General features: G+C 43.2%; 1 long non-coding RNA gene across 1 annotated transcript in view; it reads left to right on the top strand.

The window, feature by feature from the left end:
* The window catches only part of LOC138066797 (uncharacterized), a 34,810-nt gene extending 17,791 nt beyond the window's left edge, over positions 1 to 17,019 (top strand). The window contains exons 3-6 of the long non-coding RNA XR_011140310.1: positions 10,698 to 10,808; positions 11,767 to 11,902; positions 12,985 to 13,059; positions 13,268 to 17,019. This is a non-coding gene — a long non-coding RNA (uncharacterized lncRNA). The remainder of the gene's footprint in view (positions 1 to 10,697; positions 10,809 to 11,766; positions 11,903 to 12,984; positions 13,060 to 13,267) is intronic.
* Positions 17,020 to 17,768: the final 749 nt, after the last annotated feature.

Below are 17,768 nucleotides of genomic sequence, written 5' to 3'. Positions count from 1 at the left end.
CCTTCTACCCACAGTCTTAGACGCTTTCTCCATGTAAAACAGGATGCAAGGAGGCAGGAGAAAGATGGCACTCACCCAGGTTTCATCCTGACATGGAAGTGAGCCCAGGCCCCGCAGCCTAGACACAGCAGCAGGCAATCTTCTTACCTATTCTCTTTCAGGCACTGGTTAAACTCCACCTAAAAAGCACTTTCACATTCTGCTGGCAGTACTTCTATTAGAAGGGTCTTCCAGCACCTTCATTGTCTGGATCATTGGCAACCTACTTCTACTTTTGCTAATTTTATTCATGGCTGGTTAGTGTTTGTTTGTTCATGTGCCGAGGTTATTTTTTAGCTTAAATGGCTCTTCTCACCTCACTGCAGTCAGCAGTCACATCCCCTCTCAGCCTTTGTTTGGTTAGCAAAAATAGCTGATTTCTACTAATCCCTTGTAAAATGAATTCTTCATAAGGACACCAAGTTACAGAATAACGGGCATAGATAACTGCTTGTGCTTGCAGTCAGCACTTACTACAGAATCTTCCTATGCTACAAAAGGAATTATAACACACTTCAGCTCATAATCCGAGGCCAACATTTTCAAATACAGAGGCCAAAGTCCTTAATCAGTGATGAGGCATATAAGTAAAAGCTCTCCTATACCGATGGGATGAGCACTTTAATTGCCTATTGACCTCAAAGTCTAAATAAATTTCTTATTAACGAAGATCTTGAAGTGCTAATCATCAGCACCAATGCTGGACAATGTTGTCCTAGTTGTTGGTCTTTTCTACTGTATTTCATCATATCCACACTGTTTTTTCATGGGCACCTATCTTGCTAGTTATTATGACTCCTGACACCTGTCTGGAGTACATAAATCTTATTTCCCCCTCCACATGTGCCAGCCTGTCGCAATCAAAGAGGAGACATGCATTCCCCAAGGTCAGAGAAAGTCAGAAGTAGGCAAAAGAAATGACTAGTCAGGGATTCAAATCCTGAGACGCCTCCAGTGATCTTGCTCTATCCCAAAGGAAATCAGAACAGGAAGAAGACAAGAAAAGTAGTCAAAATGTTTTGGGAGGTGATTGCTGATTAAGAGGTGTGGTGATGAGGTTGTATTTAAGATTTTTTTCCTCTTTTGTTCAACTATCTAGATCCAGATAAGAATCAGTCAACATTCTGGACATGATTTGGAAGGTACAGTTTAGATTTTCTTTGATTTTGTCAGGCTGTACAGTGAAGGGACAGGAAATGTCCATTTTTCTTGCCCCATTAATCATTTCGGTTTTCAGCATTTTCAGTAGTTGGCATTGGTCTGTCAGTTTGCTGGGAAAGAAATGGCCTTTGTGCAGTTTTGTCCGTAGATGGCCAACTGCAGTCCCTGTTCGTGTTTCATAAGTGCTTCCCCTCTATAAATAATATGAGGGTGCGATGCCCCAGCTCTTTGCTCTTGGCATCTTGATTTCCTTCCAGTCAGTATCTTTCTTTAATTCTTTCTTCCGTTTTACTTATCTTTAAGTACTTATCTTTAATCTTACTTATCTTGATCAGTAAGAACAGGATGGACCTATCCGTTGTTTATTGAAATATTCTCGCTACAGCTTCTTCAATCTGCTTTTATATTTTGGATTAATTCATCATGGCAATGGGAACTCATGGAAATGACCCATATTTATTTACTAATTTAGATTTACTGTGAATGCCTCTGCATTCAGAGCTATGAGCACTGGCCTTAGTCCATCAATCCTAGCTTCTCCAGTTACACAGGCAAAAATGTAAGAAATTCCTTAATTTATTACAGAGTTTTTAGGTTTTCTTTTAAGTGGTTTCTTCTCAAGTTTCAGGGAATGCAACAAAAACCTGAGGCATTTCAATAGACGATTTCAAATGATGGCAAGCCATTGAAATTGCATTAAAAAATAGGTGACATAATTTATTTGGTGTGACTGTTCAATTTTGCAAATGTCTGTCTTTTTTATTTACCTTGGCTGCTACATTACGAGATTTAAAACACCTCTTCATGGCACAGACTTCCCCTTATCCAAAGCTTTTTCTGACAAAATCCTTTTTCTCTCTCCACTGGCTCCCTTTTCCCTCCTCACAGCCCTGCCCGCTAAGGAAATAACTGCCTTCTTCATACTTGACCATTGTTTCCAGTTCCTTGCTGCCTGGAGTTGAATGTTGGCTTGCAAGAGAATTTAATGATAGAGAAATACAACCTAGGGACACTTTTCCTGAACTCATTGGTTACAGTTTACTAAAGACAGAGCTCCAGCTTCTCAGCTGGGGTAACTCACTTCATTTCCACTGACTTTCAAGAAGCTCTGAAGTCTAAGCTAAGCCGGACTGTGTTACCTTTATGCCGGAGAGTGTCTCATCCATTAGAAATGCAGCTGAAGTTGGACTTGGAAGGTGAAATACTGTTTGGAGTTAGATGGCCACAAGCTAATCTTTGGTACTCAAGGGAGTGGACGGAGGCAAGTGCCATGGCCCTGTGTGGCCTGACTTACACCCTGGCAGGGCCGCCTGATGATACCGAAGCACTGTCTTTCCCTGTGGACCTGTTGCTCTGCCCTGGTCCTACTCTCACTTCTGTTCTCCCTGTCGCCATATCCTTGTCCTCACCAGAAGGCCAGCATGTTCTGGGGGCACCGACACTAGGCTAGACCCTGACCCAGGAGAGTCTGTGCCTTCAGGGTCAGGTCTGTCCATGCTTAATCCCCTGACAAGGCCAGCATCAAATTCTGCCACTTGGGCTTCCTTGTTTAGTGCAAACCCTTCCAGTATAGCAGACACATTTTCACAGCAATGTGAGATCTGGTCAAAACAGGGCTTGTAAGAGCTGGGAACTGAAGCTAGAGTCCTAAAAGAAATTCGAGGAAGTAGTGGAGCAAGCCTGAGAACTCATCTGCTTTGGTGAAACATCATGGCAAGATGATGTGAACTCACAGTGGTAATGTACTGTTCTGTTACTGTTCTGGGTCCCCCTTGGGTCATTAGACATCTTTTGGGTGATGTACTGTCATTTGGTATAGTAATTCAGTCCCCTGAACCTATAGGGTAATTTTATGAACAGCAGCAGTTTGCAGACATCATGCATCTACTTAAATCTCAGCCAAAGCACAAGAAACTCTTCTATTTTTCACTCTGGGGATATGGGCTTTCTCTCCAGTGCTCTGGCAAAAGCAGCAGACATCAGACAACCGGGCTGAGGTACTTTAAGTGTACTGAGGGAGGCAAAATGTTGAACTTTTATCTTCCTCTGGTCCAGTCACTTAGTGCCTATTTATTCTACCCCTTCTTCTGCCTGCTGGGGGTTCATCTTAAGTAAATACTTATCTGTGCCATCCATAAGACCTTATGGCCCAAATAACCCCTGCAGAGAACAGTCCCAAAGATGAAAAGGTTAAAGTAAGAATGTCACCGAAGCATATCCTGGCCCTTTTAAAGCTTTTTCCCCACATGGAAAACACAAGATATTGTTGTTATTCACTGGACTTTTTCTGTAGTAGGGAAATTGGTCCCCCTTTGTGTGTACCTGTACACACCAGAGTCATGAGGTAAAGGCCAGTGAGCTTCCCTGGAGCCTCAGAGCATCCTGAGCTACATGAGGAGGGACAGAGGAGATTAAAGAGAGGAAATAAAAACAGCAAAGGAGCAATAATATTTTACAGAGTCGGGTGCAAATCTAATGGTTATGGTTACGCCCTGGGGCAGTATCCCAGGGGCCAAAATGCAGCCCTTGCAGAGCCCTGGGAGGCTCACTCACCTAAAAATACAGCCATTAGTGCACAACACAGTCTCTGCTTCTCCCACAGGCCAACTTAAATAATACATATTTAATGTGATGACAGATTCTGGGGGGATGGGCACCCAAAGAGAAAAAGAAGAAAGGCCCAGAGCACTATGCGAGCTGGGGAGACACTCAGATTTGATTTCAGACATTAGCAACACTTGGAGTGACTGGCATGTGATGAAAGAGAAAATTTAACCCTGCCTTGCATGGTGGATTATTGCAGCACTGATGGGAAAAACGCCCCATTTTCACAGCTTTAAGCACTAGCAGCAAAAGACCTTTCTGCTCACTGCTCGAAATGCCTGAGTGATCTCTCACCCAAACGGCCTGCTTGGAGCTGAATAATTTGTATAGTTCTTCTTCAAACTTTGCCTCAAGAAGGTGTGTATGTGTGTATCCAGCTCTACCCTCCTCTTCTCTCACAGCTACAAACGCTTACACTCCTCCTGGTCACCTAATATCACATCCTCATTTATATCCTGACTCCAGTCACTTGTGCTCAGCTACAGAGAACAAACAATTGGGGCAAAACAAACCCATGTGAACCACTTCTTAGCACTTTATCTAGGTAGGTGAAGACTCTGTTGTATCTGGTGGGGTCGGATAAGCAAAAGACCTTGTGAGAGACTAGGACTATTCTATCTCTGATAGCGGGAAATAGGTATGGGTATGGCAGCGGGAGAGATGAAATATTTCTCTGCAGACTGATGGTTTCACTAGATGAAACACAAGCTGTCATTAGACTTGTGCTAAATAGGTGTAGGAAATATTTCTAATTCTTTTATATCTATATCTGTAAAGGAAATGAATATTTAAAATGCCAGCACAGCAGTAAGATAGGGGATATTGAAGTGTTTACGAAGGGACGCTCTGTAGTTGAATTTCGTATACTGACATTCTTAGTTGAACCTTGATCCAGCAAAGGACTTAACCATGTGCAATTTTAAACCTATTTATGATCGCCCTGGTACTACCTATATGCTCTTAAAGTAGCAAAGAAGCAGAAGTGCTTTGGTGTCTCAGAGAATGGTCCAGCACATTTTGAATCATGGTCATGGGGCTCAGTTTCTATGTAATTCTATCAACTTTATTATCTAGTGTTGGCTTGTCAGCTTAAAAATTAAACCTTAGGCTACCTTTCACAATTAGGGCAGGTTTAATTTTGCCAGGATCAGATAACAGTCCAAACAGTAAGCTTGGTACAGGTTTAATCACATGTTTCAGAAGTTTATGAACCCAGTTGATCTGAGGTGAAAACACATGCCAAGCAAAACTCCACCCCTGTAGGTAAGTTTTGCCCAATTTGCTGTGATAAATTCAGATTTAATTGCTGGTAGAGGAAGAAATTTCAGCAAAGAGTTTTTAGAAGTCTATGTGAAAGGCTTCTAAATACAAAACAAATTTTGCTCTGCTATAATTTTACAAATATACTCCACTTTGTAGGCAATTATATGCAGAGGAATTTAGATTTCATTTACTTGACAAAATCTAAGAGGAAAGATTGTATTCCCAAGGTGAAAGTTAGAGCCACGTGTAAGAGGCATTGGAATGAGATAGCAAGATATCCAAAAACAGTCCCAAAGACACACAGTAGGTTTGGGAGTGCTCTTTCAGAGAGATATTCTTTCTCAGGCCAGCAACTCCAGAAACTACAGTTGGGTTGGTGCTTTATGTAAGTTCTAGACTGGGGTACGTAAAACTGAATGCTCACTCAGACATTTTAACCTAGTTATTTTAGACAATATCTTTGCTGGGACTTAATATATAAGAAATTTCATTAGAGAAAAGAAAGCAGGTGTCCCTGAAATGGCCATGGAGCCCCAGCTTGACAGAGTTTTTCAATTTGTTTAGAAATAATTTTGCTGTTCATTTAAAATTTAATACGCCCAGCTTGAATTCCTTCCCCAGCTTCCCTAATTTTTGGAAACTCAGGAGTGTTTTCTCATACAGAAGAGGGGGCAGATGCACTACTCTACACAGTTTTAAATCAGATTTTCGTGTTTCAAGTGTCACTCTAAAGTCTACTTTTAAAACTATTTTGTCCCCATTTGTTTGCCCTTTGACTCATGGAAAAGTTTGACTCATGAATTCTTGCTCCCTACAGTGCATTTCCTGGCAAAGTAAATGGACTAGCAGGTCTTACAAGCCCAGCACTGCTCTACTCAAACAAAACAAAAATCCAGCCATGAGACTCTCAGAAGGCAGGTTGAACCTTTAATCTTACCAGTGAGCAGGGGGGCTGAGCAGAGCACACAGAAGTCATTAAATCTTCAATTTTCTGCCTCTCCTTGAGGCTTCCCATCATTCCCTGTGGGATTGCCAGGGAAATCAGATTCACTTCAAATGCTTTTTATATTTTGGGTAGAAAAACTGCTGCAGAGAAAGGAACAGCGCCATGGGATAAAGCCTCCCATCACATAGCCAGGCATGAATCTCATTGCAAATAGACTAGTCATGGCAGAAGGTGAAAGCTGGCTTCCAAGTGCCACAAGAAAAAGCAAGGAAAAACTTCATCCATGCTGGTGTCACAACAGTGGTGTCCCTACCTGCAGTGCCTGCCGCAGCAGACACAACTTCTCCCCAGGGGTGTCTGCCCACCAGTTAATCGGTGAGAGCAGTTTGCAGAGACATTTCCCAGCTCACTTTAAGCCAGCGGACTCGAGCACTGCTAGCAGTATAACCTCATGAGTAGGCGGCTCAGTGTGGTTTAACTTCCTTAGTATTTTCTCTTGCTTTGCAGCCTACACAGAGAGCTCTTCAACCTACTGAATTAGTTTGTGCATATAGACTAGAAAATAGCCATGGCAGGAGAGCAATTTACTTGTAGTACAATCTTTGAGACCCTTTGATGCTCTATCCTGAACTTCCAGGCCAAGCTTCTTTTTACCCTCAGCCAGTCTCTGCAACTACTAGTTAGCGGTCTGACCACTATCCAGACTGAACCCCTTGGTCCAAGGAGCATACACATGGTGAGAGGAGGCTGTGTTGGTTTCTACCAGACTGCTCTGTCATCATGCAGAAGCTCTGGCTGGAAGAAATCCCTTTTTGACCACTCATCTCTGTATTTCATTTGAGGGCATAACAGTTTCTCTTCCTGGGTTCTTTCAGCTCCTTGGGATCTCCTCTTTCTCTTGATGTTTCTTGGTAGGCACCATCATTGCTTCTGCTTTTGAGGTCATTGCCAACTTGGCATTTGGTTGTCTTTTTTTTACCTCTGCCTTTCATACCGAGGTGGCTTCAGTCACCCCTTAAACTTCAAAAACCCTGTGTTGATCAACTTTCCTCTTTATCTTGGCTTCTCCTTTTCTCTTCTGCTTGACATTTCTGACTGTCACTTCACCCTCCCATCTGGCTATGCAGAGCCAGAACAGCATGCACTGAACGCTTTCCCATGCAATACTCCCCCTTGCCTCTCTCACAGACAGAAACTTCACTATCATCTACATCTGCATCCCCACTGCTAGATTTGATTCCTCTCCCCTCCTTCTTCATCACTCTGACTTGTTAGTGAAATCTGTATTTTTTTCCTTTCCAACACTATCCTTGTTTTTCTTCCCGTGCTTATGATGATGTGCCTTGCCCAGACACTGATTAACTCTTGCTTTGATCTTTGCCACTTTCTCCTGTCTACTCTCTGCAGCTCTCTGTTCACAGCCCTGCCGGAAAGACTTCACACAGACCACCTCTACAAGCATCACCTTTCCCTTCTCAGACACACAACTTCCCATGCAAACTGCTTCAAAGATTCTCATTGGCATCCCAGGGTAAAGTCGAGTCTCTTTTGTATTTCTCTTTGAAGCTCCATCCAGCTCCCCTCCAGCTGACTTCCTTCCTTCTGTGTTGCCTCATTCCTGGTCCCATTTGAATAGCTCAGGGCTGGTCTCTCATGGCTCTCCTCATGCACAGTATGCTCTTCTACATCTAATATACTTAAGGAGCCCTCAAGATTCATGTATTCAAGTTCTTTTCAGTCTTGAGGCTCAGAAACATACCTCTAAAAAGAAATCTGGTATTCTTACTTGCTAAAATTGCTTCAGGAGATGGACCTTTAGGGAAAGATGCACTTTTAAGAAAAATACTGAATGCCATGAGACTTAAGATGATATTGTAAATGTTTGACAATCTTGTGGTTTTAAAGACCCACACCATTTTGTTTTTGCCTCAGACCCTAGGTATGAGCACATGGCTAAAACTCCACCTCACACCCTCTTTGTGCTGCTAATTATTCACAAGAGAAAGGTTGCTTTCCTTCTCATCCTTTTACCGCAGATGCTAAGACAGCCATCTCCATTGTACTCCCAGGGAAAGTGGGCCCCACTTTTCTACAGCTAACGATGTTTTTTTCTTAATGGCAAATATCATTCAGCCAAACCAAAAGCCTGAGGAAAAGCAATTTTAGGTTCACTTCTTAGATAAGAAAGAAAATTCCTTCCTGTTACTGATTCCATAAAGGAGAATGAACTAACCTGCAGAGGCTGATAAAGTCAGCCCTGTATTTCAGCTCTGGCTGTGGGCTATGTTAGCACAGAAGACAGACAGCTCACAAGGGATTAATGCAAGAAATATAGAGGAAAGAAAATCATTTGGTTCTCCCACTCCCCTGAGGGAAACTCTCTTTGTTTTCCAGCACTGAGACTGCAATGATACTGTTGATGATCTTCCTACAGTAATTCATAACTTTCTGAGTAAGTCACTTGAGGGCAAACGCTTCTAAGTTTTCAGATTTTTCTGATAAGCCCCAAGGACTCTTTTGTCACTCGCCAGTATTCCCAGAGCAGTAGGCATTTGCTCGGAGAAGGAACTAGGAGACACCCGTTCATCACTTCATTGGCGCAGTGTAGTGCTCCCCCTCATAGGGTATGACAGTCAGGATGGCTCCCTTTGCTTTATCTGCCCAGCTATGCCAGTATGCACAGCTTCTAGGTTTGGGTCTATGCATAGTTCAAAGATTAATACTGAAGATTTTGAAGAGTTAATTTTGAACACAATACTAACTCATGCCTATACTGGCAAGGTCATGGATGCAAATGTTATTCTCTGAGCACTCTCCAGCATCTCCTCACGTCATAAATGTTTTTGGCAGCAATGGATTCCGCTCTGTTTCTGGCACTGATGCTTGTGTCAGTGTTTGTTTTACTTTGCTTTGAGCTTAATAATTGGCAAGTCCCAGAGTGGCAGCTGGACCAGCTCACCACGTGCCCAGGGAGCAAGAGGATGCTGTTGAACAGCAGTGCACTGCTGTCAGGGTGACGGCTTGCTTGAAAGGTGATGACAAGTGGTACAAGAGTAGGAAATGTGTTTTCCAAACACACAGCTTTAACCACTTTCCCTCCTTTCTCTTTCAGCTTTTCTTTTCATCTGCCTCATAGGTACAGATACGTACATCAGCACATACACGCACATACACACACACAAATACAACAAGCATTTTTGTTTGCCTACCTTTGCATGGACAAACCCTCAGGCTGGCTTTTCTAAAAGACAAAAGGAAAAACGTTCCCACATATGGATTTTGCAGGAAACGGGAAGTAGGTGACAGCGACCGGGGCTGTGACCTGGCAGACCTCTCTGTCTAATGTAATGCGATCTTGTGGTGGTTGGGAGAAAAAAGAGAAGACAAGTCTGGCCCTGGGACTGCAAATCACAGACTGTGATGACAAGAGGGGGACCTAGTAAAACTCAGCACCCTTCACTTTTAAATGAAATGAGTGGGGAGGGGGAGTGGGGACAGGATAATTTATTGCCTAAAGATATCCTGGGGTATCTCTTTCCTAGAAATGCCTTTCACTGGCCTATTGAGCTTCAGTGATTGAAAATGTGACTACAGCTTGGAGTAGCTAAGATCTTTATTTGAATTAATTGTAATAGCTATAACAGCAAGGTTTAAGCAGTGAAGGATGGTGATGAGAAGGTCTTGCATTGCCCTGATCCTGTCTTGTCACCTCGTCCCCTGAGTCCCACCTTCCTGAAGGACAGTAACGCTGCCAGAAAGAAAAAACTGGGATATCCGGGTGACTCAGGATGACGAGGGTTGCATAGGTGTAGACTGATGAGAAAACACGTGATCACTCTAGCTTTCCTCTGACCGTTGATTTCTGCCTTCGTATTGAGGAAGCCACAGGAGCAAGTGAATTTATCTGAACAGTGCTGCTATTTGTTGGTAGGCTGTTCAGTTTTTGGAATGACTGTGATCAAAATAAATTGGCTTTAAGATATGTTCCTGCAGGGATGGGGATTCACCAGATCAACTCATTTGACTGGAATGGGTATAGAGTCACATGCCAGGATGTACCAGGGCTCAGAGGGGCTTCTCGTTCCCAGAGGCATGGGGGAGGCATTTGTTCAGTTCTGTTTTCTTCATTTCATTTTGTTGCTTTTGTTTGTTTTTTTTCTGTAATTTCCAAACAAAATCAAACCTACAGTAACAGACAGACTTCAGGATCTTCAGAAATTCTGCTGATTTGCAACACTGAAATACTGAAATACTGACATCTCTTTCTAACTTTGAAAATAGACTGAAAGTCACAAAAGCATAGTCTCTGTTATAAGATTCTGTGCAAACGTCTTCTGAGTTGAGCTGGAAATGGATGTCTTTCCCAAAGGATTTTGACAGCTCTGCTTTTCTTTGTCTTTTTTTTTTTTTTTTAATTAAATTGAATAGAAGGGGGAAAGGAAGGGAAAATTAATTAAGAGTTTTTTGTTTGTTTGATCTTACTAGACAGTTAAGCTCAATTTTTATTGAATCTTTAGGCAGAGATTCTGGTTTATTTATTCTATCTGTCTGATTATTATTATATTTCTGGTAGGGTGAACACCAAAGAATAAATGAAAGATAATGAGATAAACAGAGCCAAATGTGGCTGTGCCCTAGAGCGGGCCTATCTCAATATACAAGTGTGTGTTTCATCTCTCCAAAGCAAAGATTTCAAGACTCAGCTGGCATCAGTAAAGAAGTATCACGCTGGGAGAGAGAGCTGTCACCCTGATGCACGGCAATCTGCCCGCAGCTTCCTCTGGATAGGGACGAGGTAGGAGAGCTGCACCTGCAACATTTAGCTCCTGGATGTACTCTGTATAAGCCAGCTTACCGAGTCCCGCACAGCTGAAGTTGCAGAGCTTTCTATAGGCCTCTGAGAAAAGCTGGTGGGTTCCAGGACTGTCCTGGAGGCTGTTTGGTACGGCCAGCTGGGCCAGCTGTTAAAAGCACAACCGATTCCCAAATCACCTGTTAAAAACTGTCCCCAGCAAGCTTGCCCCGCCACTGCTGATTCCCCTCCTGCACACTTGTCTGAGCAGTCAGCACCTCTCCTCCTCTGCCCCCTCCAGGGGTCCCTGGAGTCGCACCCCCCTCCTCCCTGTCCACCCCGGACCCTGCCTCCAAGTAAGCGTGTGAAGCACCACCTCGAGGAGGTTTGCATGGTAGAAGATAGCTATATATATTTCCTGTGGGCCCACTGGTTGCTGCACTGATCTTGTTGTGACGAATCTAACACACGGTCGAGCTGCTCTTGTTTTCCTTTGCTGACAGCCTCCGCTCCTGGGAAAGCCCAGGGAAAGTGAAAGCAGAGGTGTCTGACCCTATGAGACTCACCTCTCCCTGCCGGAGGTTTCTCATTGCAGCCTACAGTATTCACAAAAAAGGTGCCTCTGCTTCACATCCGTGGGGTTATTCAAAGCACACGCTACCTTTGCACCATGCCCAAACCGATCCCAATCTCCAGCATCCCTTTTTTTTTGCCCAAATTAGTCAAGGCAAAGCACGAAGGATCTTTCCTTCAAACTCGTGGAGGGGGAAGTGGGGGATGAGGCTTTCAGACACAGTTCAGCTCAGACTGAGCCCAAGTTTTCAGAATGATATCTTTGTGGATTTTCTTCTCCACTCTGAATCTGTATCTTCTGACTTTTTGTGCCTCTGCAGTCTGAGAACAATATATATCTGCTTTCAATTCTGTGCACATTAATTTTTAATAAATCTTTTATTCACAGAATTCCTGGGAAGCAGCAGATAAATGTGTTACATCCATTTTTACGCAGAGAAGCCCAACACTAGCTACTTCCAGACAGAGTTGGTCCAGTGCTGCGGTTATCATGTTAACTTTCCCAGCCTCCATATAACTTAGAGGTATGTAAAGAAAAATCCTACACCATTTCTCCACAGATGAAAAATAAATTAATTGTAGCCCAAGGCAATTCTAACATCTTTTCTTCCTGATACTAGCAAAAAAGAACGGAGAGAGAGTTCAATCAGCTGTCGTAGGGGTATCTGGGGTTAGGAGAATCATACACGCATCTAGACAGACAGACAGTCTGGAAGACTTCCCATGAAAAGGCAGAGTTTTCTCCAGTGAATACAGCCCTTGTAGCAATAGATATGTTAAGAAAAAGCATATCAGTGTAACAGTCAGTGAGGGGTGAATAGAGAGAGGTTCATATTCTCAGGGGATAAGTGCCAAAGTGTGGTGTGCCTATCAGGACTTTATCGAATTATTTAAACATCTCTTAAATCTGTGAAATTGCACGGGAAATCACATGGAGATCCTGCTTCTGCCTGGGACTTAAAAAATACCTGGAGACCAGCCTCTCACACTAGCAGAGCTGAGGCCTGTGGCTTTTCAGTTTCCACTCCTGGCTATAATCCAAAAGAGTAGATGCCAGTTACATTTGAACATTAAAGCAAAACAGACCAAGGCAAAAGTCCTTGTCAGACTGGGTTGGTATTGAGCACTTCTAACCTATTGGTGAACAGGATATTATTTTAACAACAGGATATGTTTACATTGCATGCTGTATTAATATGAAACTTCTTTAAAAATAAGCAGGATTATTTTGTCAGGTATACTGTTAGCATTAATATTTACTGTTGAGCTGCTCTTTGGAAGTGGTATTATTCTTTTTTTCCCTAAGTGCTAAATCCTGCACACTGTATAGGAGAGTATATTCCCCCCCTCCATCTCCTCTGGGATATTCATGCTCTAAACTGGAAAATCCAGAGCTAGTCAGAAATGTAGTACACCTGCAGATCAGCTCAAGGGGTTATATCCAAGTGCTGCCAGGGTGGAGCTGACATCTGGTTAAATGTTAACACAGGGCTTGGTTCCATCATTTTACAATGTGTAACCTGCTGTGAGTAAATGATAAACTGTTCTAGGTGCAGCCCTGGTTGCCAGATACTAAACTTATGTCTCACTTTGTTGCTATTCATAGAAAATGAAAAAAAGCTGTTTGAAAACCGGAAAGCAGAAAAGATGCTGCATATTGTTTTTTACTCTCCTAAAAAAGGTAAGGAGATAAACATGACACTGGAAACTATGTTGCCTAGATCAGTATTTTCTATATGTTTTCAAGGCAACAACAGAAGGTGCCAAACTGAAAACAGGAAAACTAAATGTCACAGTAGGACAGAGGCCATCAGTAATGGCTTCTCTTTCCTTAAATGATGCCGATGTTTCTCTCTCCCTTTTTCTTCTGTTTGTGCCTTAACTCCCAGGGCAAAGTGTTAAAACTTCAGCACAGAGTGCAGAGCGTCCCGCAGCTCCCGCAGGCCGACACGACATGCCACGCTCACAAAGTGCTCATTGCATCCCTCCTGCACGCGCGGCAGTGCCGGCACACCGGCGCAGCTGGGCCACGTCCCAGCACTGTGCCGGGGCGGGCTCTGCTTGTGCTTGGGCTTGATGCCATGATTCATCAAATGTGTGATGATAAAACGTGCTCTGGTAACACTGAAATACTACATCCTTGCTGATCCTCTGACTTAGTGACTGAGTCAGGGGGCAGAGAGAGCTCTACTTCTGTTTGTCCTCTGGAGATAAAAAGTGTGACATGATCCAGAAAAAGGTTAAATATTCGTACAAAGAGGAAAGGCATTTGTGGTCATGTTAACCAGGACAGATATTGCAAGAGCTGCCAGTCTTCATGTTCCAGGCTGTAAGCTCATCATGGGCTGAAGTCCCTGCCTGCCATCCCCGAGGCTTGTGCAACTGGCTGCGTTCATCCTGTGAGGTGAGAGGGGAGGGCGTCACCTTCCTCCGCAGCGTCCGCTAGGAACTCCGGTCAGCGGCAGGATGCTGGGTGAGACGGCCACGGCCGTGCTCCAGTACGGCAGTACTCACACACCCTCCACGTAGTGGAAACAGAGCCAATGCAGGGAAGTGTCACCTCTAATCGTGCTTGTCCCTTGCGCTTGCACAAGTGCAACACTTACCAACACCTTGCAGCTCCCCTAGCCCTTGAGGAACAGTCCAATCTTTAATTTTTTTCCAACCTGAGGGCCCAGTCCTACCTTCTTGCAGACATCAATATGAATTTGCTGCCACCACCTCCCATGGGCAAAGGTTTCTGACCCTCAGTGCTGAGAGACTTTGAGATGTGAACTCAGGCAAGGGGATGCTGTGGCTGCAAATCTGCAAAAAATAATGCACAACTTACCAATGCTGACAGATGCTGGCTTTCTTGCCTTGTTTGAAATGATAGCATCAGTCTTTAACCTGCAGAATTTTATGCAATTATTTATTACTTGTTCCTATTTTTTTTTTTTTGGCACATTCAGCTGTCCTCACCCACCCCCCTTTCTCCCTCTACCTCACATCAATGTACACTGCAGACTTCCTGTGGCACTTCTGTAAGCTGCCAGAAGGGAAGTGACCTGGTTACAAGTCCAGCTCTGCAAGCTGCCTCAGCAATGCTTTTCCTCCTTCTGCAGTAATGCTGTGCTAGCACAATGTCCTCAGCCTTTCAGTGCATTTGAAGCAGAGACATTATGGTCTGCACCACAGTGCGCAGCAGTGACAACTACAGTCATTGACTCATGACAGCTCTGTTATGAAGCTTGTAGCCAGAGACTTCAGATAGACACTCCAGAATAAGATTATAACTGTATATTGCTATTACTTTAATCAGTGCGAACTGCTCACAGCAAATGCCTCTCTGAGAATAACTCATTAATCACAGGAGTTGCCCATGGGAGGAGCTGCTAGAGCCCTGATCCGGCAGCACTCACGCAGCAGGATGCCAGTGTTATCAGTGAGGAAATCCACACACTCCACTCCGCATACACAAGTGTCCTCACTAGTTCCTGAAGGCAGCAAAAAGGGAAAGTACTACCCAGCCTAGCTCAGTGCTCTTAATAATGTTTAATGTAACAAGGTATTCCTGTTTGTGTCTGCCCTTCTAAATAATGAGGGAGTCAATTCACCCTAATCGAGACTCAAACTCTGGCCCTCCAGCAATCTTCCAGAAAACTTTATTTCCCCCCTCTGCTTTGCCCCCTTTCTTTGGTGTCTCTTTTTAAAAACGTCTTGGGTGTATAAATTCCCTGTATTCAACTGTCCCTCCATCCCTCGGGTTCTATGTGAAACCCAAGACTGTAATATAATGGATAAGATTTTAGGAGATTTCTTGTCACCACCCAGGTTTACTTTAACGTCATAAATGCTAAAAAGAAGAGCTGGTCATCCAGTTTGTTCCTTTGACTGATGCGCAGCTACATTTTTTTGTCTAGTCTAGATCTAACCACCTGCAGGTTAATAAGGGTATGACTTAGGAAGACTACCTGATACAGTAAAAAAATTTTTTTTTTTTTCTGAAATTGTATCTCAGTCCCCCATATCTAAGTTATTCCCCCCTCAGATAAGCCTTATGCAAGAACTTAGTGATGAAAAACAGAGAAAGCAGAAGCTTTAGGATTATCCTATTTTATTTCTTTTTATGAAGTTCCTTGTTCGGTGTTAGAAGAAAGCCACTTTCCGAATATTTCCTATTGTTGTACGAGATGTTCTCAGAAGTGGACTCCCTTTCAACCACTAGAAATAGCAAAAAATGTTCCAAACATTGCCATTACAGAAGGCTTCTGGGACTGGGACTGGATCCCAACAGGTAGTGATCAGCACTGTGCTACCAACAAGAGCAGATCGTCCTTTTCATTGGAGATTCACATGGAGCTCAATACAGATGGCAAAGTGAAAAGCAACCTCATTTGCTTAGGCGAAGGGAAAAGCAAAAATGAAAATTATCTGCCTGCAGGGAGGAACAAGAAAGGACTATTTTCTAGAAGTGTAATAAACATTTCACTCTCAAGTGAAGTGTAGTAATATAAACAGGCAAATTTTTATGAAATGGAGCATGGAGGTTTCTATTCAGGACCTATAGATCTAATCCAAACCTGGATGCAGTCAATAGGGGTCTTTCTGGGATAACCAGCTCTGTAGGCCATTGCCGGGGAGAGGCTGCTGGAGCACCTCCATCTCCACATCCCTGGCGTGGTTCCTTGTGACCCACTGACAATTATCAGTGACCACAAAGAGGTGCCCATGCATCCAGGCAGAACACAGGGGAGCCATGCCAGGGCTGTGCTGAGAGAAAATCCTGCCTTTTTACTGCCAGGCATGAGGTCTAGACTGAAAAATGAAAATAAACCTGTCTGGTGAAAGCAGCTGAAGAACTATGTCACATATGGTGAAAGCAGCTGGAGAACTATTTCATTTACAGTTTATTTTCCCCCAGAACTCAAGGTTATTATATTCCACGTGCCAGTCTTGCCAAACATTTGAATTATGTTTTTTTAATGCATTCAATTTTTGTTTCTCTCCCACCTGTAATAAAATGTTGTTCTTTTCTGCCCGTATTTATCAGCTTTCTAAATCTTTATTATATGTCTGTTCTCATCAGGCTTTTTTTCTATCTTCCAGCTAGCCGTCTTCTACACATTTCGTTAACACATCATTAATTATTTCCGTGGGTCATTAACAGAGAAGCTGAATAAGGATCCAAAGTTCACTCTAGCCAAGGAAAAGTGTCTCATTTATTTTTGTGTTTTGGATCAAACCTCAAAACTTCTCCTCAGACAAATCTGTGTAGTTGCAGTCTCCTGACAGATAATTCCCTATAGCATAATATACTGGGACTGCACCATTCAGTTATGCTTTGCTTAATGCCACTTGGCAATATGTAGTTCTCATGTCTGTGTCCATGGAAAGCCAATCCGAACTCATTTTTAAGTGCTATACCGCTTCATGAAACACTGATGTCAAAGGATTTAGTAAATTCAAACCTACAGCATATCCTGTATTCCCTGTTCCCCATGCCTTTGCTGTCCTAACCAAAACAAAAGGCTCTAAATAGTCTCTGGAAGTATTCAATCTTTGGAAAAGTATTTCTCACAATCCTTTCTTGATAGTCTCATGCTGGAGGTTTATCCATGTTAGCAACTCCATGCCCTATTAAATGCATTGTTCCTTACACAATCTCTGAGCATTTTTGTTTGTCATTGTAAAAATGCGCTTTCGTCTGTTTACTTCTTTCAAGCCAGTCAAGGTGAGGGGACCAAAGGTGCTTCAGTGAAAGAGTTATCTGATGATAGTCTCTCAAGTTTCTTTTCTTCTTCAGGTGTCAGAGGAGACCCAGCTGCACAACATCTCACTATTTAGTCCACCAGCTTTGAAAAGCCAGATACTCTGCATGAAGCATCGCTAATGCTTTCCCACCCTTTCCTCCTCCAATCTCTTAAGCAAGAATCACTTTGGGTCCAGAACCCACTTAGGAAGGGTATAAACATTCCCGGGCCTAATACCCAAACACATCAGCCCCATTCCCATGTGGCCCATTCACTTCTGTCCAAGGCAGGCGTTCATTTCCATACAGACAAACCCTTGGAATTAACTTCCCTGCCTCCCATCTCCCTGCCCTCTCTGCTAATTTACCTTTTCAAAAGAGTGAGACCTGTGGGAATTATAACTGGCTAGCCAGTAGGTCATACCAAAGGGCTTCAACGGGTCTTCATTTACTTACAAAGCACTCTTCACCTCAGTTACAGTGTGCACCCTCTCTAATGAGAATAATTCTCAACTAATATAAAATATTTATGAAGCGGAGTTTCTGCAATAATTCTGTCTCAAAACTCACTGCAGAAATGTCCATTTGTAGCAGGAATGGCTGCGCGAGCTCTGCTGTCTGAAACGCTAGATGGTCATTTTCTTCCTGTACTGCAGTGC

This window comes from Struthio camelus, chromosome 3, assembly GCF_040807025.1.
Source record: "Struthio camelus isolate bStrCam1 chromosome 3, bStrCam1.hap1, whole genome shotgun sequence".
NCBI lineage: Eukaryota > Metazoa > Chordata > Aves > Struthioniformes > Struthionidae > Struthio > Struthio camelus.
This window is presented reverse-complemented; position numbering and strand designations above follow the sequence as displayed.